This window comes from Vicugna pacos, chromosome 2, assembly GCF_048564905.1.
Source record: "Vicugna pacos chromosome 2, VicPac4, whole genome shotgun sequence".
NCBI lineage: Eukaryota > Metazoa > Chordata > Mammalia > Artiodactyla > Camelidae > Vicugna > Vicugna pacos.
This window is the reverse complement of record NC_132988.1, coordinates 45,110,475-45,136,740: the sequence shown is the minus strand read 5'-3', so window position 1 is coordinate 45,136,740 and position 26,266 is coordinate 45,110,475. Positions and strand designations below refer to the sequence as shown.

At 36.6% G+C, this 26,266-nt stretch overlaps 1 long non-coding RNA gene across 6 annotated transcripts in view; it reads right to left on the bottom strand.

Annotated features, from left to right (window-relative positions):
• The window catches only part of LOC116285466 (uncharacterized), a 63,523-nt gene that overhangs the window by 31,198 nt on the left and 6,059 nt on the right, over positions 1-26,266 (bottom strand). For 5 of the 6 annotated variants that reach the window (XR_012059700.1, XR_012059697.1, XR_012059699.1 and 2 more), the window contains exons 3-4: positions 10,889-11,027; positions 10,726-10,794 (exon numbers count right to left, since the gene is read on the bottom strand). This is a non-coding gene — a long non-coding RNA (uncharacterized lncRNA). Of the gene's footprint in view, positions 1-10,415; positions 10,524-10,725; positions 10,795-10,888; positions 11,028-26,266 lie in introns of all 6 variants that reach the window. The other variant, XR_012059701.1, reaches the window with a different exon arrangement.

Genomic DNA, 26,266 nt, shown 5'->3' with positions numbered 1-26,266 from the left:
GACATATGGACAGCAGTACTGAATCCTCCTTTTTCAAGATGAAAAAATGACTTTCCAAAGGTTTTGTTTTGTTTTGTTTTTTTAAATAATTAAATTTTAATAGCTAACTGAGCTGGGGAAATAAACCAAATCCATCAAAATTACTTTTCCATCCTTTGGAGCCCTCTATTGACAGTAAATGCAATTGCAGTTAAATTATTCCAAAGTCTCTTCTAGCTGGGAGAGATGAGAAGGTATTTGCAGGTCTTTCTACAAATACAGATTCTGGGTGAATTTATAGTCTTTGGGAAGATCTGACACTCTCTCACCAAAAGTGATGTTTATGGGTTCATGCATTTCAACTTTTTTGCCACGTCTTTAAGCATATATCTAATGTTATTAGAACTCAGAGGAAATTTGTGATAGAATTTCCAAGTCTCAAACAGCAGTAAGAAAGAAGCATCTTTGCCTGTGCAGAAAATATGCTTTACACAGAACTTCCAGGTTATTTTTTTGTTTTTCTTACCTGGGCAAAACTCAGACCTATACTGGAAACAAGGCCAAAGCAAATATTAAAATATATTTGTTTTAAAATTTATTTTAATTATTTTTCATTTAAAATCAAATAGTTTTTTAATTTAATTTTAATTGATTTTAATTTTTTCCAGGTAATGTTAGTTCCAAAATAATGTTAATTCTTTTCTAAACATATGACCCACTTGTCATAGAAAAACAGATGAATCAGTAAAAAAGGATAAATCAATTTTCATATATGACTTTAACCAGAAGCATAATTGTTGAGTTAGGAAATTATTTTTTTAAGTATTACAATTGAAGCAAACAAAAATATAAAAATTCTCTAAAATGAATTTATTACACATGCTTAGTTTTCACAGTTTTTAGGAGACACATGTAGAGCAGAACCCAAGAACCTGAAGGTCAAATACATAAAATTTTTCAGTCAGTCAGTACATAAAATTTTTCATTTTTTTCCTATGAAGTGGTCAGTGAAAATAAATAAACGAATGATGAATCTCTGTATTAGAATCTACAGGTCAGCCTGTATATCGGAAGTACATTGGATACTGAGGCAGTATCTGGAAGGCTGGGGCCAGAACAGTCCCTAGAAGGAGCACAGGCTGCCAAGTCAGCCAGATCTGGTACCATCCTGAGTCTGCCATTTTCTTGTGGTTTGACTTTCTGCAAACACGTTAACTCCCCTCATTCTTAGTTTCCTCATCTAGCCACTGGAGAAAATGACACAGAGATAGCTGTTGTAAAGATTAAATGAAATAATGTATGTCAAGTGCCTAGAACAAAGCTATCCAATAGAAATATAATGCAAGCTACACATGTCACTTAAAATTTCTAGTGGCTGTGCTAAAAACAGTAAAAGGAAACAAATGAGTGTCATTTAACCCCATAGAACCCAAATGAAATATTATCATTACAACGTGTAATCAGTATAAAAATGTACTAACAAGATATTTTACACTTTTTTTCATGATAGGTCTTCAAAATCCGGTGTTTACCTTATACTGATAGCACATCTCAATTCAGATACAAAATTTTCAATGATTACAATCTACAAAAGCAATAAAGGTGTTTTTAATGGAGGAATATTTTACACTGCTTCAGTTTTAAAATTAAGTAAAATTAAGTAAACTTTGAAATTCAGTACCACCATCTCTCTCTCTTGTCACATTTCCAGCGCTCATTATCCCTGCAAGGCTAGTCGCTAACTGCGATAGATGATTTTGTATCCATTTGACTGGCTAATGGGTTGCCCAGATTAAACATCATTTCTGGGTGTGTCTGCGGGAGTGATTTGGGATGAGATTAGCATTTGAATCAGTGCACTCACTAAAGTACATGGCTCTCTCCAAAGTGGTGTCTCTCTCACTCTCCAAACTGTTGAAAGCCTGAACAGAGCAAAAAGGCAGAAGAAGGAGAAATCCATCTTTTTTCTGCCTTACCGCTTGAGCTGGGACATCTGATATCTTTTCTTGCCCTTGGCCTGGGATTTATACCATTGCCCCCCACCCCCACTGCCTCTCAGGCCTTTGGACTTGGACTGAATCACATCACCAGCTTTCCTGGGTCTCCAGCTTGCAGATGGCAGATTTTAGGACTTCTCAGTCCCTATAATGGTGTGAGCCAATTCCTCATAATTTCATAAGAATGAATGACTATATATAGATTTTATTTCTCTGGAGAACCCTGGCTAACACACTATCATATTGGACCATGCACAGCTAGCACATTCCCAGCCTATAGTAGCTTTTGGTAAATGCTAATTCATTCCAATCCTGGCTCTGCCACCAACGAAGTGACCTTGATCAAATCATTGACCTCTCTGGACCTCACTTTCCTCATCTGTAAAACAAGGGTGTTGAACTATGCGATCTTTGAGACTCCTCTAATCTATAATTTTATATTTCTAAATCCCCACCCCAACACTGGCCCCATGCTCCTTGGACTCACACAATTTCCAGAAAGGAAAGCAGAAACTTTCTGTTTATCCCCACACTATCAATTCTGTTCTACAATCTTGAATGGAGCATCAGCTGTGTGTGGGACCTGAAGACACACAGACAATGTGGTACTGGCCCTGCCCTCTAGAAGCTCACAGCTGAATGATGTGACCCACTGTAACACATTCAGCACAAGCTGTGTTCAAGCTACGAACAACTGCTGTGGTAACACAATGGATAGCAATAATCCCACAGAGCTCACAGATGGTTGTTTTAATTTAGCAAAGTACATGAAAAATCAGTTAACCCATGTGTTTGGCATCACCCAAACAAAATACCCAATATATTGGATTTTCTTATTTTGAACCTATGCTCTAGGTTTCATCTGGCCATAGCCTAAGTATCTGAGGAGAACACAAATGGTGCTAAAACACATACATCCTATCCTAAAACATGCTTTATTTGGTCTGTCTGGTCTAGGAGACGTGTCCTGATCTGCTCACCACGGATTCTCCTGAGTAGAGCAAGTCCTCTTGCCAACATTTGCCGAGCAGATACCAGCCTGCAAGTTGAAAGTCTGCATAAAGCAATTTCCGGCTGAGGCAAAGCACTCAGAGCCCCCACCTTCACTGGCTTAGTCAGCAGTATCTCTTTCAACTCACCTGGTCTAAGTGCTGACCATGCTCCACAAAATGATTCATTTCAACCTCAGCTGCTGAGACCTACGATTCACCTCTTATGCTTCAACTCTTTGCAAATTGGAACCTGTGCTGGTTCCATTTGCTAATGGTGACTACAGCCTTGTCTCTCCAAATTCCAGCATTGAAGGACAAAGACATAGCTATAAATTTCACTGAACCCTGATGTATAAAGTTATTGTTTCTTAGGTCTCCAAAGCATTTATTTCTGCCCCACATAGAAGCTATTCTCTGCAATGAAATGGGAAGGCTTCTCAAAAGAAAGCATTTGATGATCTAGCTGGTAAAAACAGACATGATTAAAACAGAGGCAAAGAATCCACATGTTGCTATTACCTTAATGATTAAAACATGCAGCTCATTAATTTAATCTGAGACTGAGCCCTTTTGTGGGTAGACAACTCATATGTAATGTCTTACTCCAGCTAAAGAGACTTGTCCCATGCCAAGCCTGGATCCCCATTTCTTTTATTATTGAAAAGCCATTGGTACAATCCAAAATGATTAAAGCCACAGAGATTGAATTGCAGACAAAGAACTTCAGATTGGATCAGGGATGGGAAAATAAAACTCCAACCGAGTAGAGGACTCAAGGGACCCACAATCTAAACATTTGTTTTTTGTTTGTTTTTTTTTTTTTTACAAGCTGGAAAATTCAACTTTCTAGTTCATAACATGTAAGGGAAAATAACTGGCATAGTCTATTAATACACTAATACTTTTTTGTGAGAGGAGTTCCTCCAGGGACCCTAAAAGAGGACCCTTAAAATCACATATGTATTATACACAAAATGTCAGACATATAAGACAACTAACGAAACAAGGATTCCTGGGTCCAATTCTCCTTGTCCATAGATACTGACTGTATGAACCTAGGGAAATTTTTTAACTTGATTACTGGGATAATAATTAACAAAATAGTACCTAAAACATTTAACCAGAAAGCAGACCAGCAAAATTAACATTCCACAAAAATTTATAGAAAAATAAATGAAAAAAAAATCAAATTGCCTCCAGGTAACTAATCTATAAAAAATCAAATATTCTCATTATAACTATTCCTTTGTACAAAACAAAAACAAATAATTCAAGCCTTTGCTATCACTCAAAAAAAGCAAAGAATGTCTTTTTCAATTGCTAATACCCTGCATCTAAGTTTTAAGATTCATCAAACCACTTCTCAGTCACCAGACTTGAGCCTTGTTCTTTCTCTTCGTAAGTTACGATTTACATAATAAAGCAAACTGTATCCTTAGGTGATGTTAGGTTAGGCTACAGAGGAGATTCCTGTCCCCTCTTATACATCTTTCACACTCCATCCATTCCCACGGGATCCTCTTGACCTAGCTCATGAAACAGATTAGTTGAGTGAGGGGCACAATTCTTAGGATACTTTTTGGTGCTCCTTAAAAACTAAAGTGTTTATGTTGAGGTAGATCCTATTTTAACCAAATGGGAAATTTCATTCTGATATTCTGCTGTTAGCCAGTTCTTTCAATGGAAAGACAATCATGACAAATGTTATATGAATTTTTCCATTTGACTATAGATAGGTTCTTAAGTCAAAATAAGTTTATCTTCAGTAATAAAAATACTCAAAGAAAAACTCTTAAATGGACTGTGTCTAGAGCAACTTACTCTGCCTGTGTGTTAACACAGGAGCTGTATTGCCTGCTAAGACAAAGAGAGTGATAAATGGTGATATCACAATCATTTATTTTTTATTTTTATACATGGGGCCTATTTCTGGTTGATATTTCCTCTGGCTTGGCAGAATTGGCAATAGGATATTGATGCCTAAGAGTAATGCTTAAGGCAAAAATCTTGGTGTTTTAGATGAATTCTTTTATATAAATACCTCTTTGTGACCTGCTGTTTAACAGATTTTACAATGCATTATATCATGCTCCAATATTAGGACTTTTAGTTTGGGACTAGCAGAAATAGTTCAGCTAGTGAAAATAATAATTTTTTCATGCTATACTACATAGTAATTTAAAGTATTTCAATTAAACAAACTGTCTCATTACTGCTCCTTGATGATGCTTTGATATGATCAGAAATCCCAAGGATGCTATTGGGATACACTCTTAACTATCACATGAATGTGCTAAAGAAGGTTACCATATGCCAAACATTTTAGAGCACTCAGATGACCTACTTTAAAAACGTTTGAAGCCATTTTGTGGTGTGGACTCAGAACAAATTACCCTTGTTTAATAAGTAGCTTCCAATTTATGTTCCAAAAAGCATCCAAGCTCTCCCACTGAGATTTTAAAAATTCCACTTCTTTCTCCCATCATAGCTTAAGATTATTTGAAAGTACATTTGTTCATAAAGTACTTGTTATCCTCTTACTATTTTGCTTTTCACAGGACAGTCTAATAGTGGTTGTTATAATAAATAATTGACTGTTTTATATCATATTCCCTGTCATTTCACCCCCAAAGATTCTAAATTCACTTGGACAGTTCTCTAAGAAACAAAAGATTAAGTACAGAAATAAACTAAATTGCTTAAGGTAGCATTGAGATACTCAAGATAAATTAAATGTTGCTACTTTAAGTTGAATATTCAAATGCCGTCAGATAAGCTGAAGGTTTAAAAAGATTTTAAAATTCTGTTAATTTTACTGTGTTGAAAACAGATGGAAAAAACCCCTCCAAATTCCTCATGTTCTTAAGCAAGAAGATCACTTGTAAACTTTTTTGTCATGTAAACAACTAGCTTCTTGAATTTAAATACCTGTTAATTTTAATTTAAATATTAGACAAACCAGTTGTTGGACATGGTAACAAATAACTCAATGCTCCATGTACTGAATTTTCAATTTGTTGTTTTGGTACTGTATGCTACAGCAATAGGAAAAGCATAGATTTTGAGATCTTAACTCAAATCTGCTTTAACCTGTAAAAGTGAAGCAGTATTATTTACTCAAGCCTGCTAATAATAACACTATCTTTTATCTTGATTGTATAAACCATTTCTTTACTAGTTAGGGTAAGTAGTGCTAGCTGCTATAACAGACCCCATGATCTCAGTGGCACACAATGAAAGTTTCTCCCTCACACACAATGTCCAGTGTGATGGTTCCCTCTGTGGCTTCAAAATTAATGAGGGTTTCAGAGTTCTCTCTTGGACCGTACAGTCAGAGGATGGACTGCCTGATCCAGAGAGAGACTATGAAGAGCACTGCAGGAACTCAGGGGGAGGAAAGCCTAGGGCTAAAAGTAACGTACCTCATTTCCACCACTGTTTCAACTCAGTTACGTGGTCACAACTAAGTACAGGGGAGGCTGGCAAATGTAGACTGGCTGTCTACTAGTAGGTAAGAAATAGGTTTTGGTGAACACATAGAGATCTTGTCACAAGCCTCTTATCGCCTCAGCAGGGACTTGCTAAAAGGAATCTAGTCTCTCCATCACCCTTATAACAAGAGAGAGCATCACCTGGGTGGTAAACTGAGTAGTAAACACAAAGTCTATGCAGTGACACTGAAAGTACTAGTCTAACTAAAAGGAGTAAGTAACCAGTATAAAATACTAAAAGGTACTAAGTAATCTATGCAACATGATATTTAACCATCATCGTCCCAAGTGCCTCTTCAAAGTACAAGGATTCAGTTTTTCCATGCAATTCTCCGAATCTCTTGAGTTCTGAAAGTACTTTTCTTTTCCACTCACCTGGCTGTCAAAAATGGCAGACATGGTAACTTTAACTTCACTTTAATCCTGAAAGCTAGAATTAATCAAAATAGTTCACTGAAATATTTCTTCCTGGCCTGCGTGACCCAAATTAGTGTTTTAAGAAGCACACCTCATGAACCAATTTGAAGTTGAAGCTGTGTGTATGCGTGTGTGTGTGTGTGTTTTAAGCTATGTATTTTTGAAAGCTTGAATCCAGACAAAGCCTCAAAAGAACATCCAAATAGTCTCTCAACTGATACTTCATTCAGTTTAAGTTCCTGCCAGAGGTCTGATTTGAGTCCTTGTTAATGATCAAGCTTTCCAAACTTTCTGCAATGACCTCTGATGCAAAAGAAAATCCACCCCATTGTATAACTAGTCTCCAAAGCAAAAATTAAGCAGAAAACTGAGGCAAGTTCCCAGAAAATTCAAGCAAAACCTCACAGCTTGATATATATCTTCTTTTAAATATCACAACCCCAGAGCAAGACAGCAAATAATTGATAGGCAACGCAGAGAAGGGTAACTGACAGGACTGAACCCCTGCAGGGACTGACCTAGAAAGAGATAAAAGAAACTGAGAGAGACTGGTTGCTCCATCTTCACACAGTCCTGAGAGGTAGACATTGCTGAGATCTGGCCTGTCTAATCCCTCCATGGCTTCAAACATATTGTTCAGTTTCTATTTTGGTAACGCTTACTTTTTCAAATGGGGAGAGTAAGAAGCAGGTTCAGTTTCATCTCTAGGCTGAGGTGCATTCAAAGGGCATCTGTCTGATTTGTTTTTTCTCTAGAGGGCAATCTTCCCAAAGCTTTCCAGAGAGATTCCTCTGGGACCGAATAAAAGTTACTTAACCTCACTGGCCTCAATTTTCTCTTCTGCAGAAGGGGCATTTAAAATATCTACCTTGTGGGCTTGAATGAGGATAAAATAAGTTAAATATATAAAGTCGCTGAACAAAGGGCCTTACAAATAAAAGAACTCAAGAAATGATAGCCATTGTTATGTTAAAAAGAAAGTTTGTATCAGCTGTCGATGACCTCTGGCATTACCTAATAATCCTTCAAGTTGGTAAAATATTACTTGAAGCCTAAAACTCTCTGTATTTAATTTAATCTTAATTCCACTCATTTTAGGCTATATTTTAGAGACTTACACAGTATCTTCTATGCGTTTTTATGTAGTTTCAATTTTTTTGAAAGTCTGGAGAGTCAGGAAAATGGTAAGGTTGAAACAGATGGTGCTGCCTAGACCTAAGTTTGTCCACACAGAAGCTCAGCAAGAATTTATGGCGAAACAGTTCTTGACTCATGACAGGAGGTATGGCAAATGTGTGGCCGCTGTAATACCTAGCTCACCTCCAAAACAGACATCTCCCTCTACTAGTGAACATCTAGATCATCAAACTCTTCCATAGAGCCCTGATTTTTCCATAAACTTCTCTTCAGAAATACTTTGGACAGTCCCCACAGATCTATCAGCCATTACTAATCTATTTCCATTCACGGGCAATCACACAGAGTGGAGCATATTTTAAATGGGAAGAAAACCTTGAAGAACAAACTGGCTTTGACTTCTTATTTTGGTTTTCTGTGTCTGGAGACCAAAACAAAACAAAGCAAAGCAAAACATGATTAAAGCCAATTCTTGATCATCTGTGATAACGGAGAGTACAGTATAGCATGAACAAATCAAATTAACGAATCTCAAAAGCCTACAGTAGAAATGAAAACTTAAAAGAAAATTATGTCTACATATGAGACATCATTGGAACACAAGAAGCTTAAGTTTCATTTGAAAACAAACAGCAAAAAAATCCATGGTGGGCAATGATGGGCAAAACTGTTCTTTTGTCAAGAGCTGTTTACAAGTAACTAAATCTGCAGATTTTATTTTCACTTCCTCTGCCCTTCACTGCAAGTAGACTAGTAGATGGGGTAAGGTATCTCAACAGGGCAAGAGGCAAAAAGGAAGAGAGACAACTGAGCTGGGAAACCAGACATGTTGATCAGTTCTTGAATAATCCACATCTGCAAAGCTATGAAATTTTTGGTGATTAACATGAAAACAGTCTCAGTGCTAAGTGAGAAAAGGTGAAGTAACAGTATGGGAAACCTATAAGAAAAAGCTAAAAATATTTCAAAGAATACAATCTATGAACTAGAAAACAAATCTCCAACAGCAATTTTGTTAAGTTCTTGCATAAAAGACAAGATCATCTATGTTGACTCAAGGTAAGGATGACATGTGTTGAGTCACTACCATTGAGAGCAGCAGAATAGCACCGCAGTGGACAGACTCTAGTCTGGGTTCAATCCCAACTCTGCAAATTTCCTGCTTTGTGACCTTGGACAAATTGCATGAGTTCTCTGTGTCTCAGTTTTCTTCTCTATAAAGTGCGGATGATAACAGAAACACCTTATAATGTTCTGAAAGGTTTAAATGAGTTAATGTATCTAACATTGAGAACAGTTCTTGCATATAATAGGTATTATACTTGAATATTTGCTGCTGTTCCTAATTGTTAAAGATCAAACCTCAAAGGAAGAATAGATCCTTTTTAAAAAATAGTAGGACACATTACTGAGTTTTTATCATGTGTTTATTTTTAGACACTTTAGAGAGTGTATTAGTTTCCTACAGTTGCTGTAATAGATTTCCACAAATTTAGTGGTTTAAACCACACAAATTTATTATCTTACAGTGCTGGAAGTCAGAAGTCTGAAATGAGTCTCACTGGGCTAAAATCTGGAAGTTGGTAGGGCATGCCTTTCTGGGGTGCTAGGGGAAAATCTGTTTTCTTGCCTTTTTAGTTTCTAGAGGCTGCCTACATTCCTTGGCTGGTGGCCCCCTTCCAATGTCAAAGTCAGCAGTGTGAAGTCCTTCTCACATTACATCACCGACACTGACTTTCTACTTCCTTCTTCTACATTTCAGACCTCTGTGATTACACTGGACTCATCCTGATAATCCAGGATAATCTTCCTATTTTAAACTCAGTTTAGCAACCTTAATTCCATCTGCAACCCTAATTCTCTTTGCCATTTAACAAAACATACTCATAGCTTCCAAAGTTTAGGGTGTAGACATGGTGGGGGGGGGTGGCGTTGTTCTGCTTATCACAGTGAGGAACAGCAGTCTATTAAACACTGGAACCATTTATAGTAAGTATGGTAAAGTGAGAAGATAAGAAATCTGAGTTCAAGCCTGTGTTTGATTAACTAGTTTTATGACTTCCATTAATTTTAAGCCACTTGAACTCTCTGGGCATGTGCAGTAAAAGTGGTGTTGCACTGTCAGTCTGCACCCCTAGCTAGGTACTCACTTCAAAAACAGTAATTTGGTAACAAGGAGCACAGAGCAGAGAAGCATGAGATCATCTAGTGGGAGAACAACTCAGACGCCTGAGTGACAGATGATGGCCATAAACGGTGTCTCTTTTACTTGTGAAAAGCACATCTGAAAACTTTGGCTGACTGTTAACCTTGAGACAGCCTCTAGTTCCACTGGGAAACAACAAAGATCTCACTGGCTTGCTGATCTAGTCTACTTTGAGTTCTCGGTCTCATACACTTACCCAGATGATTTTAGCTGGGGCTATGCTGTTGCCTTCAGAAGTTCACCATTTACAGAATCTTGGAAAGCAGTACAAGTGTTCCCTGCTCCTCTTCCCAGGCAAGAACAGCTGTGTAATGGCAAATCCATCAGACGTTCAGCTGCTTCTTGTCCCAGACCTCCGGGGTTGGCCTATCTTTCCAAGCAAATTTGAGCCTTCTCTCTCCTCTTTGTTCCCTGTGGCTACCTATGACTGGGGGTTGGGTCTCAGAGCTGTGTGGTCTAGTAGGGATATTTGGGGCTAATAATATCCATTGTGCTTGGAAACTTACATTTGTATGTACCACAATAAAGTTCCTGGGTCGAATTTGCTTGTCTGTGCTGAAAACATCAGCAGACCTCTGAAAAGGAGCCAAAAGCTTAAAGTGAGAGAGAGGTTCTGTCTAACAGATGGTGTGGAGCAGAAGGTAACAGAGTCTAAGATGAGTGACTTACCTTTATTGTTGAAGGTCTGACCTTAAAAATATCATGAAGAAAGAAACCAGGAAATCAGTGTCACATGTTGATCTTCATTCCCAGGAAATTAAATCTTCTCCTCTACCTTTCTATTATCAGAATGGCTCATTAACAAAAACTGTAATGGAAAAAAAATTAATGCTTTCTCTAAGTTTGTCATGTAAAATCACTTATTAAATCATTTCTACTTGATTTCCTAGGGTGGAAATATTTGGCTGTGCTAACAATGCATCATCAAGCAAGGCCAGCAGTGGGTCTCTGTGTTTAAATGATTTTAGTAGATGTGGCTTTTGGCCTCCAGGAACATGACATCTGTTTTTGTTTGTTTTGTATAATAATATTCAGCAAATTCTTCTCCTTGTATTCAGAAACTGTTGGCTGAACTTCATTTGATGGCTGGGTCTCTTTCAGTGTAGTATATATTTTTACTTAATGATGGAAAAAGTTGATGGATTAGTCAGAATGCTTGAATGTTAGGCTGCATAACGATTACCATTTTTAATCATTGAGGTTCACTTGGCCAGAAAGTCCTTTGCTCCAACCCTTGTTAATAGAATCATTTAAAATATATTGGTTGATACTGGTTTGTTTTCTTAAAATGGGAAGTATAATTTTTTTTTTAGTGCATTACTGCTATACTAAGGGTCATGTGGGGTATGGCAATCAGATTCTAAATCTGTTTGCACCATAGTACAGGGTGGATTGAAGACTGGGATGGATATGTACTAACCTTAGAACTTGCCATTGTAGCTACTACTTTTTATTAAATGACTGATACTGCATTCTTTTTCCTGAAAGCCAAATGAAGAAGCTAATTCAAGTTAATTTATGGTTTCATTTCACTGAGTTCCACTTAAATAAAATATTATTGTTATATGGTCAATTATTATGAATTATGAGATATATTTGTGGCAAGGTTAACACAAGCAGGAAGAAAACTAATGTTTTGAAAACTTGAAAAGTAAGGCTTCTTAGAACTTACTTTCTTTTTGCCACACAGGTCTGCCTGTTTCCAGTGAAATCTAATTCCAAGCACCTCTTTTCATCTCTAAGAACTTAAGAACTCTGGCTCTGATTGTGTCTTTGCTTTGGTGACACCCTGGCGGCTTCTTTCTATTGCTCAGAACTTGTCCAAAAAAATGTGGAACATCCTGATGAGCTCAGTCTCTCATCAATCTCCAGGTCAAGTCTCCCTTTCTGAAGAGATCTTCTGATCCTTATGCCTGCTGCCCAAGGTGGTGGGCTCGGCTTTGGAGCAGGACTTAATTTTGCCTTATTCTAAATCATGTGCTCAATTGCTTTCTTCTCCTCAGATAGTGAAAAACCACCAAAGAATAGCTTAATGCATAAGGGAAAACAAATTTAGGGAAATGATCCACCTGCTTGTAAATAAAAGGCTCGTGTATATGAGGCAGCTAATTCTACACAATAGTAAGCACTCCTTCAATAAAAGCAAGAGAAATGAAAAGATCCCAGGATTTCTTTGTCACACTTAAAAGTCTCCCTTACTCCAATCGCCTAATTTTTTAGAAGGGGTATTTGTTCTCTCTTATGATCTGGAAAAGCATGTGCCTAATTGAAATAAGATGTACGCCTTAAATGATGAAAATAAAAAGTGATCAAAATAGATTTTTGTTATCCGTTGGGCATTGGGAGTTTAAATGCAAACTGCAATGGCTTGCAGTGCAGGGAATTAATTATTGGTAATTGAAGTTGTAAGCTTAATTCCCTGCTTGCTTCAATGAAAATGAATCCTTTTATTTAATATTGAAATAAGCACCACTAACCTCATGATCTAGGACAGCACATGCATTCAGCTATTAAGCAATAGTGAATGTTGAAAAAAAAAAAAGCTTTATCTTTTAAATACTGAATTGTGATTAAAACAAAACAAAACAAAACAAAACAAAAACATTGGGAGGTAGATACATTAACATAACATAGCAGATGGTGTTGGGTACCCGGAATAGATCTTGTTCTTGTTCACCTATTAGAAAACTCATTTTGTAGTCTAATAAAAGTCGAAACTATTAAAAAATATATACATATATACTTTTGAAAACGTGTTCTCAGTAAAATGTTTTCATTGAAATGTATTGTTATATTGAAGCAGGATGGCCATTTAAACTGTTGAGCAAGTAAATTCCCTGCCCAGTATTTCTGCTATAAGGAGTTCTTTTCTTTCTGAGGGAATATTACAGCCAAACACGATGTGGACTTGGCTTTCTGCTCAGTCTCATCTCCGGTCTCTCTCTGTCTCTGTCTCTCAGTTCTGACCATCCAAAACTGCCCCTGGGCATTTATTTACACTTACTGTTAACTTAGGTCTGGTATTGCTTTCCCGGGCTCCCTATATCTGCCCTTTGCCTAAGCAACATCTTTTACTCCTCTTAGATCTCAGCTCAAACATTACACCTGAGATCTGGCAAGTCCTCCTCTTTTATATTCTTATCGCAGTAAGTCATGTTGTAATTACTTGTTTCACGCTTTTCCCTTCTGCCAAGCACAGTTTCAAGAAGGCAGGGACAGTGTCTGCCTTGTTCATAGCTAGGGCTCCAGTAACTAGTTCAGAGCCTTGCACATGCTGAGAATTAAGAAACATGTTTTGGGGGAAGGAAGGAAGGAGGGGAGAAAGGAAAAAAGGAAGAAGGCTGAATGTTACTTAAGGTCAGCCAGAGAGATCCTTGGCAAATTTCCTGTTTTATAGTCCTGAAGTATCCACAACAGTTATAATACAATTAATGATTTCTTTTTTTCATTTTTATGGGAAATGAGTGGAATGAAGAGTTTCCAACTTTTTACTATTGTACTTCATACTAATCCCCAACTGCACCTTCGCATAAAACAAGTTATCCATATTTCAATAATTAACACATGTAATTGTGTAATAAGTAACCTAATAAAATTTCTTGTTAAGAAATTACACTTGCATTCTGTTTAGCGTGTTTACTAGAGAAAAACAACATTGCATTTCCTCAAATGAGAAAGAATAGTTTGAATTTGCTCTCAGGGACCCTAATCATTTCTCACCTAGGAGAGGTAATGAGATGGATGCCTCTGTTCTTTAAATAAACAGCCATTGTGTGCATCAAGTTTGGTCGCAGGTTGTGGAAAAATCCCTCTGAGTCGGCTTCAAGGACCAAAATGCAGCTGCTCAGACTGTTCAAACTTTCAAAACTAGTTTTCTCAACAGCAGAGGGCTTAAATGAATACGTACTTGTACAATCTAAATATTGTTTCGCATTATCATGGAGAGAGAATAAAGGAGACAGAAGAACACTCTCTTTGGTCTTTATCTCAGTAACAAGAAACTACTGCCTCATTGCTTATTTTAAAAGAAGCAAAAGTGACCTAAATGGTTTTCTGGGTTAAGATGGTAGAATAAACTACACATCTGATTTTGCTTCTCTGAAAAATTCCACTAAAACTTGAGTAAAGAGATTTTCTTTAAAAGGCATAAACCTACATGAAAGTGAACACAAGAGAATACAAGAACAGTAAAATTTTGGAATCTAGAAAGCAGACTGACAACCGGCAGCACCATACACCTCTACTTGGTGTAGCAGGTGTAAAGGAGAGGCTAAAGCAACTAGGAGGCTAAGGTAGGGAGGGCTGGGTGAAAGCTGTTCCTCCAGGCCAGCTCTCTACATCTTTGCTCATATTGCACATTGCTATATTTTAATATATATAGTACTTATATTAAATAAATACACATACAAACTACATAGTATAATAGTTTATTCTCCCTATAATAGAAGCAAGTACAGAAGGCCTCTGGACTGTGAGACATTAAACATAAATGAAGGTATGTTATTATTATCATACCAAATACAGAGAGATGTCATGACTGAATGCTAAGTACCAACAACTTCTATCTCTTCCCTGACTTGGCTCCCAGAATGCCAGCCGCCGACCATTTCCCTCTAAGCAGGAGACTGGAAAATTCTTTTCTGCTAAACATAACTAGCCTAAGAGAAGAGATTTGAAAATACTCACATCAGGAGTTCACCAGCAAGCAGCCCATCCTTATCACCTGACAGTGTCATTCAAAGGAAACAAACCTTGGGGTGGGGTGGGTATAGCTCAGCGGTGGAGTGCATGCTGAGCATGCAGGGTCCTCGGTTCAATCCCCAGTACCGCTATTAAATAAACAAATAAATAAGCCTAATTGCCCCCCCGAAATAAACAAAACAAAGTGGGGCAGAATTTAGAAATAGGTAATATTTATTAAATTAGGGACTCTACAATTATAGAAAATTTTTAAATAAATAAATAAATAAAACCAAATTATTTCCTCCTCAAAATTAAAAAAAAAATAAAAAAGGAAACAAGCCTCATCAAAGTACTCAGGGCAACCAATTATATTTCAGCCCCTAATTCTTAATCATGAACATATAAGAGAGTATGACCAAAAACTTGAGGAAGACCTCCAGCATAGACGACAGAGGTCAAAACCCATGAACAAAAAGAAAGTAACCTGGAGAAGGTGGAGGGTGTAGTTCAGTGGTAGAGCACATGCTTAGCATGCAGAAGGTCCTGGGTTCTTTCCTCAGTAACTCCGTTAAAAGAAAAAAGTCAGACATTACTATAAATAAAACAGATAAACAACAAGGACCTACTGTATAGCACAGGGAACTATATTCAATTTCTTATAATAACATATAATGGAAAAGAATCTGAAAAGAAAGAAAATATATGTATGTAGATGTATGACTGAATCACTTTGCTGTACACCTGAAACTAACACTGTAAATCAACTACACTTCAATTAAAATTTTTTTAATTTAAAAAATATTTCTAACTTATAGAAAATGGAGACTAGAGAGAGAGAAGCAAGAGAGAACACTTCAACAAAACTATTAGTATCTTCTGATCAGAAAAGATTACCCTTGTGAAACTTTCTTTTTAAAAGGTGCTATATAAAAGGAAAATTCAGTGAGTAAAAATAGCTCCTGAAAATTACAAAATAGCTAAAAATTTAAAAATTCAATAGAATTGGAAGATAACATTGAAAAAAGATCTGAGAAAGTAGAGCAAAAAGACAAAAGAGAAAGGAAAATAAGAGAAAAGACATAAGAAAAATAAAAGGAACAGACAGGAGGCATCTTAGTAACAGATTTTTTTCCTAGAAAAGAGCACAGAGAAAACAAAGTGAAAAATCTGTCAATAAAATAAGTCAACAAAAATTTCTCAGAACTAATGACATGAGTTGCTAGATGGAAAGGGCCCACTGAGTTCCCTACCACCCCTCTGTCTCCCCCAAAAAGACTGGAATAGATCTGTATCAAGGAACATGATTGTGAAATCTCAGAATACTGGGGACCAAGAGAAGATCCCATTAACTTTCAGAGAGGGAAACAAGTTACATACGAGGGATCAGGAATCAGTACAACTTTAGATTTCTCAATCACAATAATGCAAGCGAGAAACACCTTCAAAATTCCCAAGGGAAAATATTCCTACTGCAATTCTAGATTCAGCCAAACTATCACATGCATATGAGGGAAGAATAAAGACATCTTCAGATATTTAAGGTCTCAAAGACTTAATTCCTATGTACTCTTTACCAAGGAGATAGTGAGAAGATGGTCCCTCCAAAATAAAAGAGAAAAATCAACAAAGGGAAAGACACGGTGTACTGCAGAGTTTGTTTCTACACCGTAACCTGTCATCGAGGCTGACCTTTGTGGACTGCATCACAGATTCACATGCCCTACGTTTGTGATCAGCCAGAATCACCGGCAAGAAAACTGGAGGATAGGAGGGCAAAGACAGCTTAGGGCCCTGATGGGATCAAGCCACCTACAAGGTAACCATAGCATCCATCTGTCACTCATTTCTCATGGACTGAGAATTGAATTTGTGGTGCAGAGTTGTTTTTTTTTTTTAATATTTTACAGCCATCAAAAAATTTCAGCTAGACATAAAAAATGTGTTTCTAACATGTCATGTGGTAGTCCACTTCCAATGGGTCAAAAATCCAGATTTATTGGAATTTTAAATAAAGAGACTGCTATTTTCCATACTGCTTCGTTCCAGAGTACTGAAAATATTTGTGCTCAGTATTCTGAAGCAGACTCTATGAAAAGTGTTCTGAGTGTAGTTGTTCAAAAGTCATTTGGCATATATGCACAAATGCTATGAATCATTGCCAACTTATGGAATTGTTTAAAGAAACAGAAGACAATGATTTTAGTGATTTTGTCAGTGCTCGTTGCCAATGCCCATTGATAATAGTCATGGAAGGAATTAAGCCCAACTTAAGGTTTTCCTGAGATGAAAGGAATGCGTGCTGAATATCTGATAACCAAAGGCAGAAAATAACAGTGTGATTTTCATTTTCTCACAGGTATCAAACTACATATTGACAAACTACATTTAAAACTCCAAAAGAGGTTATATTTGATTTAACTAGACAGGTACAAGAATTTATGTTGATACTGAAACTCTTTATAATACAAACCAATAATAATGATTTTATACATTTTTCTAATATGAGTCAAAGTTCAGGAGATTCTAATTATAATTAATGGCATTATATAATTTGATTGTAAGAAGAAAAACAAGAAAAAATTTGAAGAATGCTTTGCTAGTATTGGTAAGTTTAGAGTAGCTTTTCAAATTATACAATACCGTTTTGAACTCAATATTTAATAATTCTAAGTAACAGGAGTTAGTGAATTTACTTAACTTGAATTAATGTGGTTTTAAAATTGACATGCTTTTGCTTCAAAGTCAAATAAATTATTCTAAAAAAGATGAACCAGTTTTGTCAACATGGATAAATATTAAAGGCAAAGTTTTTTGGAACTTAATACATTTATTGGAAATTTTTTAAGTATGTTAGAACAACTGAGGTATGTGAGTCTACCTTTTATGAAATATAAATATTTCCAATGAAAATGTATTATCTAAATTGAAATGTTCTGTAAGTGTAAAACACACACCGGATTTCAAGTACTTAGTATTAAAAAATTTTTAATATCTCAATAATAATTTTCTTTTTGGAATACATGTTAAAATGCTAATATTTTGGGTATATTGGGTAAAAATATTAATTTCACTTTTTATTCTTTAATGTGATTACTAGAATATGTTAAGCTACATATGTGGCTTAAAATTATATTTTTAGTGGACAGCATTGATCTAGATATTAATCCTTTGTTAGTTTTCAATGCTGCAAGTATTCGCTCCCTGTCAGGTTTTTTTTTTTTTTAAAGCATAGTCTGTTTTTGGTATCCTTCATTGAACATTGAAAAAGCCTTAATATTGATGTACTTAAACCATCAATTTTTCTTTTTTTTTTTTGACTTTAAGAAATTTATTTGTGCATAGTTCTTTCCAATACATCAAGTGCTCATCCACACCTAACTCCTGCGTTGCCACATTTGTCCCTTGCCAGTAGCCCTGGGAATTAGGGTGCTCAGATGTGTTACCAATGTACAGAGGAGGAATCACTTGCTTAAAATGGCAGAAATGACCTACACAGAGTTTTCATTCCAAATTCTCCCAATCCTACATGATACACTCCAACTACTGCTGTAACCTCATCAGACTGAGCCTTTGTGGAAAGATCTTCACCAATAATGTGAGTTTGGGTACCTTTGGAATTCAACATATATGGATAATACAAATTCACATAAACCTTAAAATGGTAATCATTATCTTTAAAAACATGAAAATGATAAGCCAGGAAGCTTACTGAGCCTGAGCTCTGAGAATAGAGGTTAATGCTCTGTCTTCAGTAAGGACCTAGCAGCCCTACTGAAAAGCAGGACCATAGGACCAGGCTGGAGGAGGTCACTTATCATGGTAGCAGTGTAAACCATCAGTATTTTTCATTCACAATTTGTGCTTTCACAGTTTAGTAAGCTTCTCAAAGACATTCTTCATTTTCTTCTACTGGCTATGTATTTTTACCTTTCTCACCTAGGTTTTTAATCCATCTAGAGTTCATCTGTGCATAGTGTTGAGTCAGAAGTTCAGCTTTTCTTCAGGTGAAGAGCCAGTTTACTTAATATCATATATCAAACAAGGCATCCTTTTCCATTTTTTGTGGTACCACATTTATCATATATCAAATTCCCATAAACACAGCTCTATTTCTGAACTCTCCACTCTGTTCCATTGATCTGTTCCTATCCCAGAATCATACTGTAATATTCCTTAATAACTGACAGTTTGAATCATTCTTTATTCCTATGCTGGTATCAGCTATAAACATCCCACCCAATGAGTTTCTATACTTTCCCTTTGCTTTGTCTTACCAGCTATAGGCTTTGGCCTTTTAAGTATTAATAATATATACTGCTGTTGAAACTTTCTTTGACTGCCTTTTCTTTAAGGAGGTTGTTCTCAGTGAGTCTTTCAGAACTGTTAATGAGTAAAAACCTGCCAGTTCATTTTTGACAGAGTTATCTGGTCTCATGAGCCAAACAGATTGGATAATACTTGAACCCCATAAACCAGAACCCAGTAAAATAATCCTCTCAGTATAAGACTTGTGTAGGGACTTGACCAATAATGAATGACCATGGATCTTTAGGAGTATCCTCCAGACTCCACTATTTCAAATGGTGCAGCTACCAGCTATTCGCAACTGTGTTTCCAAAGGTCAGTAAAAGCAATTTGTGACAAATGCGTAAAGTCAAAATTATTTCATTCACTGATAAGCCACTCTGATGGATGGAGTAGCTAGGGCTCAATCATTCCTTATAAAGAATCTCCCATATGCTGGAGATTAGAATTTCAAATATACATGAAATGCATTTTATTTATACATTTATACCTCACTTCATTCCTCAGAGAGAATTTAAATAAAATAAAATTAATAAAATATCAACCTTCCCCTTAAGGATTTCACCATCTAATAATGAAAAACATACATCAAAACTATTACCATAGTACAAGTAGAAGTATTACAATACAGATATATCTCTAACAAAGTAAGAGACAATTAATGCATAGGTGGAGGGATTAAAGTATCATATTTGATCTGAAGATTGAAAAATAGTGAAAATTTTAACTTTAAAACAGAGAGATCCTGGGGCCATATCTTGATCAAGTGATCAAACTTCGCATCACTAATAGTGGGACAACCAGATACAACACACCTCCTGATATGATGAAAGATACACAACATCACCCAAGAAGCAAGTCTTGCTAAAAATGTTTAGCACGAATCTAATCAAACCTTTAGACCTAACTTTCAGTTTACCAAAAGCATAGGAGATAGAGGAACTAGTTAAATAGTAACATAAGGCGGGAGTGGGTATAGCTTAGTGGTAGGGTGTATGCTTAGCAAGCACAAGGTCCCAGTACCTCCATTAAAAATTTTTTTTAAGTAAATAAATAAATGAGGAACATAATTAGACAAACCCAGAATGTGAGACATTCTACAAGATAACTGGTCGGCAGCTCTCAAAGAGTCAATGTCATGATAAAGTAGTACACTGTTCTATATGGAAAGTGACTAAAGAAACCTAATAACCAAATATAACGAATGAACAACTTGATTTATCTTGTTTTTTCTTTAAAGAGACATAAAAGGCATTCTTGAAACAATTAGATTAATCCAATATGGAATTACTATTAATTTTCTGAGGCATAATAATGGAATTGTGTTATATAGGAGTATATCCTTATTCTTAGGAATTGTATGGTGAGTGTTTAGCAGAGAATGTCATGATGAAAAATTTACTTGAAAAAATGCAAGGCATTTACAGCAAAATGTTAACAATTATTGAATCCAGGCAGAGGATATGTGAGTTTCATTGTATGGTTTTTTAATTTTGATATACATGGAATTTTTTCATAATAAAACTTAGAATAACTTGATTCTCTCCTTTGGGTGATATTAATGTTAAACAATAAGAAAAGAGCAGGCATTGAGTAAGCAGAGAAGGGGAGCAGGGTGGATGACATCGTAGGCAGATGGGAAAGCTTGAGCAAAGGCACAAAGGTAAAATCCTTGCGTATTAAGAGGCTAGGGAGTTGTCCCTGTAGGCTGTATAAAATTTATATCTAATACACCATGTGGATAATAAACAAACCTCTACTGAATACCTACTACTATAATTGTCTCTGGTATCACTTAGAGTTCTTTGGTTGCCAGTGATAAAATTATCAGTTGATGTAAAAGCTGAACAGCGACGACTCAAGAAGAACTGGAATAAAGGCATCTCTGGGGTTACAGGAATCAGTAACCAGTCTCCCCGTGGAGAATGGACCGACTCGAGTCTTTTCCCTTCTTTGGGTTCCTCTGCTCATGAGTCAAGCCCTAGGAAAGAGAGTAAGATCCAGACCCAAGCAGGTCCCTTAGCCTGGGCACTGAGGGACCCGTCTCTTATTGGGTGGCATTCTTGCTCACCTAAATTCAATTCTATTGAATTCTAGCTTATATTCTCTGGGAAACCCTTGAATCCTTCTCTTCTTGCTGGTTAGCCAGAGCTGGCTCGCCATCAAATAACCACAATACAATTTTCTTTGTCTCTGTTTTATTTATAGTTAGACTCTTGGACATTTCTACATCATACACTCCATGACACAATTTCTTGTGGTTTATTTTTGCCTGAATCTTTATGGTAGGTACGAAATTAGGTTTTTAAAAAAATGTTCTTCCCTCTACATTTGGATGGGTATAGCGGTTAAGGACAGTAAGTACAAGAAGGTAAGGGCATGAGATAAAGAGAAGGAGACAGAAAAAAGAGGAGAGAAGAAAAGAAGAGGAAAGAACTCGAGAACAATTTTGGTGTTGGTTAAATTTGTTAAACATGCTATGCAATCTTACCTTAAGGAGTTTAGGACAGGTAGAAGCAATGGTTTGAGAACTGGTACAGTGCTGAAAAATGGGTATTGTGGGGAGTGGGGATAAGGTGGAAATTATGGTTAAATGGGCAAGGCTTTAAGGATTTCCAGATCTTTCAGAGAGGAGAATGAATATATGCAAAGTCTAGATAAAATCCTCAGGACTCATGAGAACCCATGTTCTGAGGTAATGAAGCTTGGGCCTACAATAGTTACAAGAACTACCAAAAAATTTTTTGCTTTTTAAAAAAATTAGGGTGAATAAATATTGCTTAGATATGTTTGGGGTTGGAGTTAGGAAATATAAAGTTGGTAAAGCAGGACAAAAAAGTAGGGGGGGTGGTTCTTGAGGGACAAGGACTGCTGTTTCACTTGTCTCCCTGCAGCCCCAGGCTCTGCACCTAGCACCAAGAAAACATTCAAATGCTTGTGAGTAAGCAGATACGTGGATAAATGAATAAACGAAGTAGCAAAAATCAGAATTTGTGGGCTATTTTAAAGAACTCCAGAGATGCTACAAATTTGCAAGGGTAGGATGACCATGGAGGGAATAGTTCAGTTTCACTAGATATATTTGTTAGCGGTATACTCTATGCTCTGCACCTGCACTTGGGAAGGATAAGGCACAGTCCCTACCCTTACACAACTCACAACCCTGTATGTGCATAGGGAAAAATAGGTACATTAATGACAACAATGTAAGATTGAAGATCATCATATGGCAAGGAAGAGGTAAAACTAAAGTATGAGAGAAAGCATTTGAAGGAGAACACGTCTTATAGAATGGGAAAAGGTTAGAATAGCCAACATTGGGGATGTGATATTTGACATACATCTTGAGGCACTGGTAGACTTTCCACAGACAGGGGCATTTCAGGAAGAAGAAATAGCGTAAACAAAAGCATGGAGCTGGGAAATGTAGGATAGGCCCAGGAGGGCAGACTGTGATCATATGAGGAAGATCTTGAATGCCAGGCTAAGGAATCTGTGTTTAATTGTAGGTATTGGAAATCACTTACGGTTTCTGAATGAGAGAGTTATGTGCTTAAAAGCAATATTTTTAAAGAAAATGAGACTGTTAGAGATTTGAAGGACTTTGCTGTTCAAAGACTGGTCAAAGACCAGCAGCATGAACTGCACCTGGGAGCCTGTCAAAAAAGGAGACTCTCAGCCTCCGTCCCAGACTCACCGAATCTAAACCTGCAAAGCAGCCAGAACCCCCAAGTGATCTGGGTGCACATTAAACTTTGAGAAGCATTGATGTCAAATACAGTGGAAGAGGAAGATTTGACTTGAGACCAGTCAGAGGACTAGGCCAAAGAGAGATAAACAAAGGTGAGAGTAGCAGACACACCAAGGCTAACGCGGTTGCCCAGAAAGGGAGAAGCCACGAATGACGCAGAGCTTTCAGGCTGGGTAGTGATGGCCTATTTCTGCCTCACTCATTTTCCTAATATATTAATCCTCTACCTTATTCACTAAAGTCATTGTTTCCCTTTAGTATGTTTTCCTTCTATTTGTTCTTTCTATTCATTAGCAGGCATTGCTTCTTTCTACTTGTGTTCATAGGCCATAAAACAAATGAGAAACTTCCCGAGCCTAGTTTTTAAGGAATGCAGGTTCCAACTACTGCTATACCACATGCTGAAGTGAAAAAAAAAAAAATCACAAAGAGATCAGAAGGGAGAAAGAAGAAAAGTAAAAATATCTCCTTTTGTATTTCAGGGTTTTCTTCCCTTCTGTGTTTAATACGAATCAAACAGGTGTACATTCAAAGCGTGCAAGTGTGTCTTCATCAGCTTTTAATCAGCAGTTTCAAGAAAATTCAGATCTCTCAGAAAGAGGGAAAAATAAACAGCTGAGCAGTGTGACTCATTTACACTTCAAATATACTTTGAATTGGTTATTCCTCAATTAATCAAATAGCTGGTGTATCCCTAAAGTAGTATAAAGTGACACGCTGTGTGAAATCAATTTTTCCTTCCAAAATCATTAAATCCAGTAGCCTGTGACTACATCCCTGCTAATTCTGGTACCAGTGCTTTCATCCTCCATTAACTCTGGCACGCCTAACAGGCTGTCAAGAATAATTTCCCAGGACGTAAATAATTCAGAAATTAAAAATTAATAAATAATAACAGAGAACTACTGGGAAATAGGCTGGGTCAATTAGTGCGCTCTGCATTCTGTTTCTTCGCAGCAGGGGGGGCGGCCGCGTTCGTTACTTGAATCTTTCCTTCGATTCTGAGGTCTGATTTACAGCTCTTCATTACTGGATCCAGTCAGACACAATTACCTCCATCACTATCTCAGTTCCTAACTTCAAAGAAACGAGCGTTTTCTTGTCTGCTTTTTTTCTCCTTGCAGCAGGCTCAGCTTGACATCCCTGGAATTTCTTCCACGCAGACTAATTAATAAGTCTTCGACTTATCATATTCACTTCTCTTCTTTGATGTGCTACCTTAGTCAATCATCCCATTTAATTAGAATTTCAATGATAACTTTACTTATCTTGTGGCAAGACGTAAATTAAAATAATGGGATTTTAATTCTCTTTCGTATGGGGTTATGACATTTTGGAAGAGAAAGTTTCGACACAAACATGATATTATGTACTTCCTATGCGGGGGTAGAGGAGCATTCTGCAAAATTATTTTCCTCTTGCTACAGAATAGTATTGCTGTTGAGCAAGCAATAATGGAAATGCACTGGATTTTTCTATAGCATCATCTCATCAAATCCTTCACAGAAAAAAAATTACCTTGATTAGCATAAATAATTGGAACAAGGTACAGGTCACATTGCCAGCAAAGGCAGAGGCTATGTTTTGAAGAAAAAAGTAACTCCAGAAAGTCAAGGCTTTGATATACTAACCCTTTTAACTCTTTTTGCCCTTGCCTGTCAACCCAGGCTAATTTCCATTTTAGTAAATTCTATACCAGTTTCTTTAGACTTCTTCCCCAAGATGCCACAGGGAATAAAAAGGTTCTCTCAAGAACATAACAAACATTAGCAGAGCATAGGATATGACATTGATGTGCAAAATTAGTTAATAAGGAGAGCAGAAGCAGTGTTTCATTTCTAGAAAACAGTACTAAGACCAAGATTTATTAAGCTTCCACTGTGTGCCAGCCTCAGTCATATGCTTTACATCTGTTAATTCTCCAGGCATACCTATAATATAGGATTATTATCCCCATATTACACATAGGAAGACAGTCTCAGTGAGGTTAACCTGGCCTTTCTAAGGTCACAAGGTAGCACATGAGGACTGAAGAAATAGAGAATGCATGAGAGAAATAGCATTTAAGTCTTTGAGCATAACATTTAAACCCTCCCATGACCTGACTTCAAACTGTCTGTCTGCCAAACTCCTGTTCTCTCTATTCTATTATATAAACTCATCCAAAATATATCTCCAGGCACTGACCCAGTGCCAGAGTATAGCATAATATATACCTTAATACATTGTTGATGGCTGCTTTAATGCTTACAGACATTGGCTGAAATTCAGTCTTTGTAGTCATAGTGATCTCAATCATCATAAATACATTATTTTAAAATAGCAAATACAAACAGAAAGTCATATATATATACATATATATACACAAGTTTTAGAATAAGAAAATAAGCTTTTCCCACATTTTCTCGTACTGTTTTTTCCCAGGAATAAAATGATTAGCTTTTTGTTTGTGGCTTTTAAAAAAAGGTTACTAACAATAGGAACATCAATGGTAATTATTCCTTCCTTGATCTCTCAATCTCTCCCCTCCTCTACACTCAATACAATGTCCAGTAAGACAACAAACAGAGGTTACAGTGACCAACAGAAACTTATTTCATTAGTTAGACACGAAACCACTGCATTAATGCCATTTTGAAGCTAACCTTTCAGGGATTTAATACAGTTGTTCTTTAACAATAGAATTTGGTTCATTTGCTACTTAAGACATGATTATTTAAATTAAAGTTAATTGGTTTCCTTACTCTCCTTTAGGGCTTTAGGCTCAGAACATTTCTATTAGAAAAACCTAATTTGTCTCAAATTCCTATTTCTAAATTTTAGACTGGTTAAAATGCTCTGATATTTTAACTCTTTCTAGCAAAAATTTTATTTAAATTACAGCTCAAACTGGCAAAGCAACCAAAGATGCAGGTGACACAATTAGCAAAAGGGCTCAGGAGTAGTTCAGGAGACTTGCAGCGACTGTGTAAGATGAACAGTCGTCTTCTGCCAGGGCCTCTCAGAGGCTGAGAAAGGCTTGGGCCACTCCTGCTACTTTTCTTGAGGTTCTCAAGTGGCAATTTAAAAAGGAAGACACGCCAAAGCAAGATTACTATGACATATTTTAAGTGTTTACATTGGACCACTTAATGATTTTAATACACAAAATACAGTGTAATATAATTGAGCTATTCACAAATAATCACAGTACTAATAAAATTCATTAATTCATGGAGCCCTGCAGGCTGTGACACCAAGTTACAGAACAAAGCATACAAGTTCTATAGTGAAAGTCTTTCAGTCTTCCTGTATATCAATGACTATAA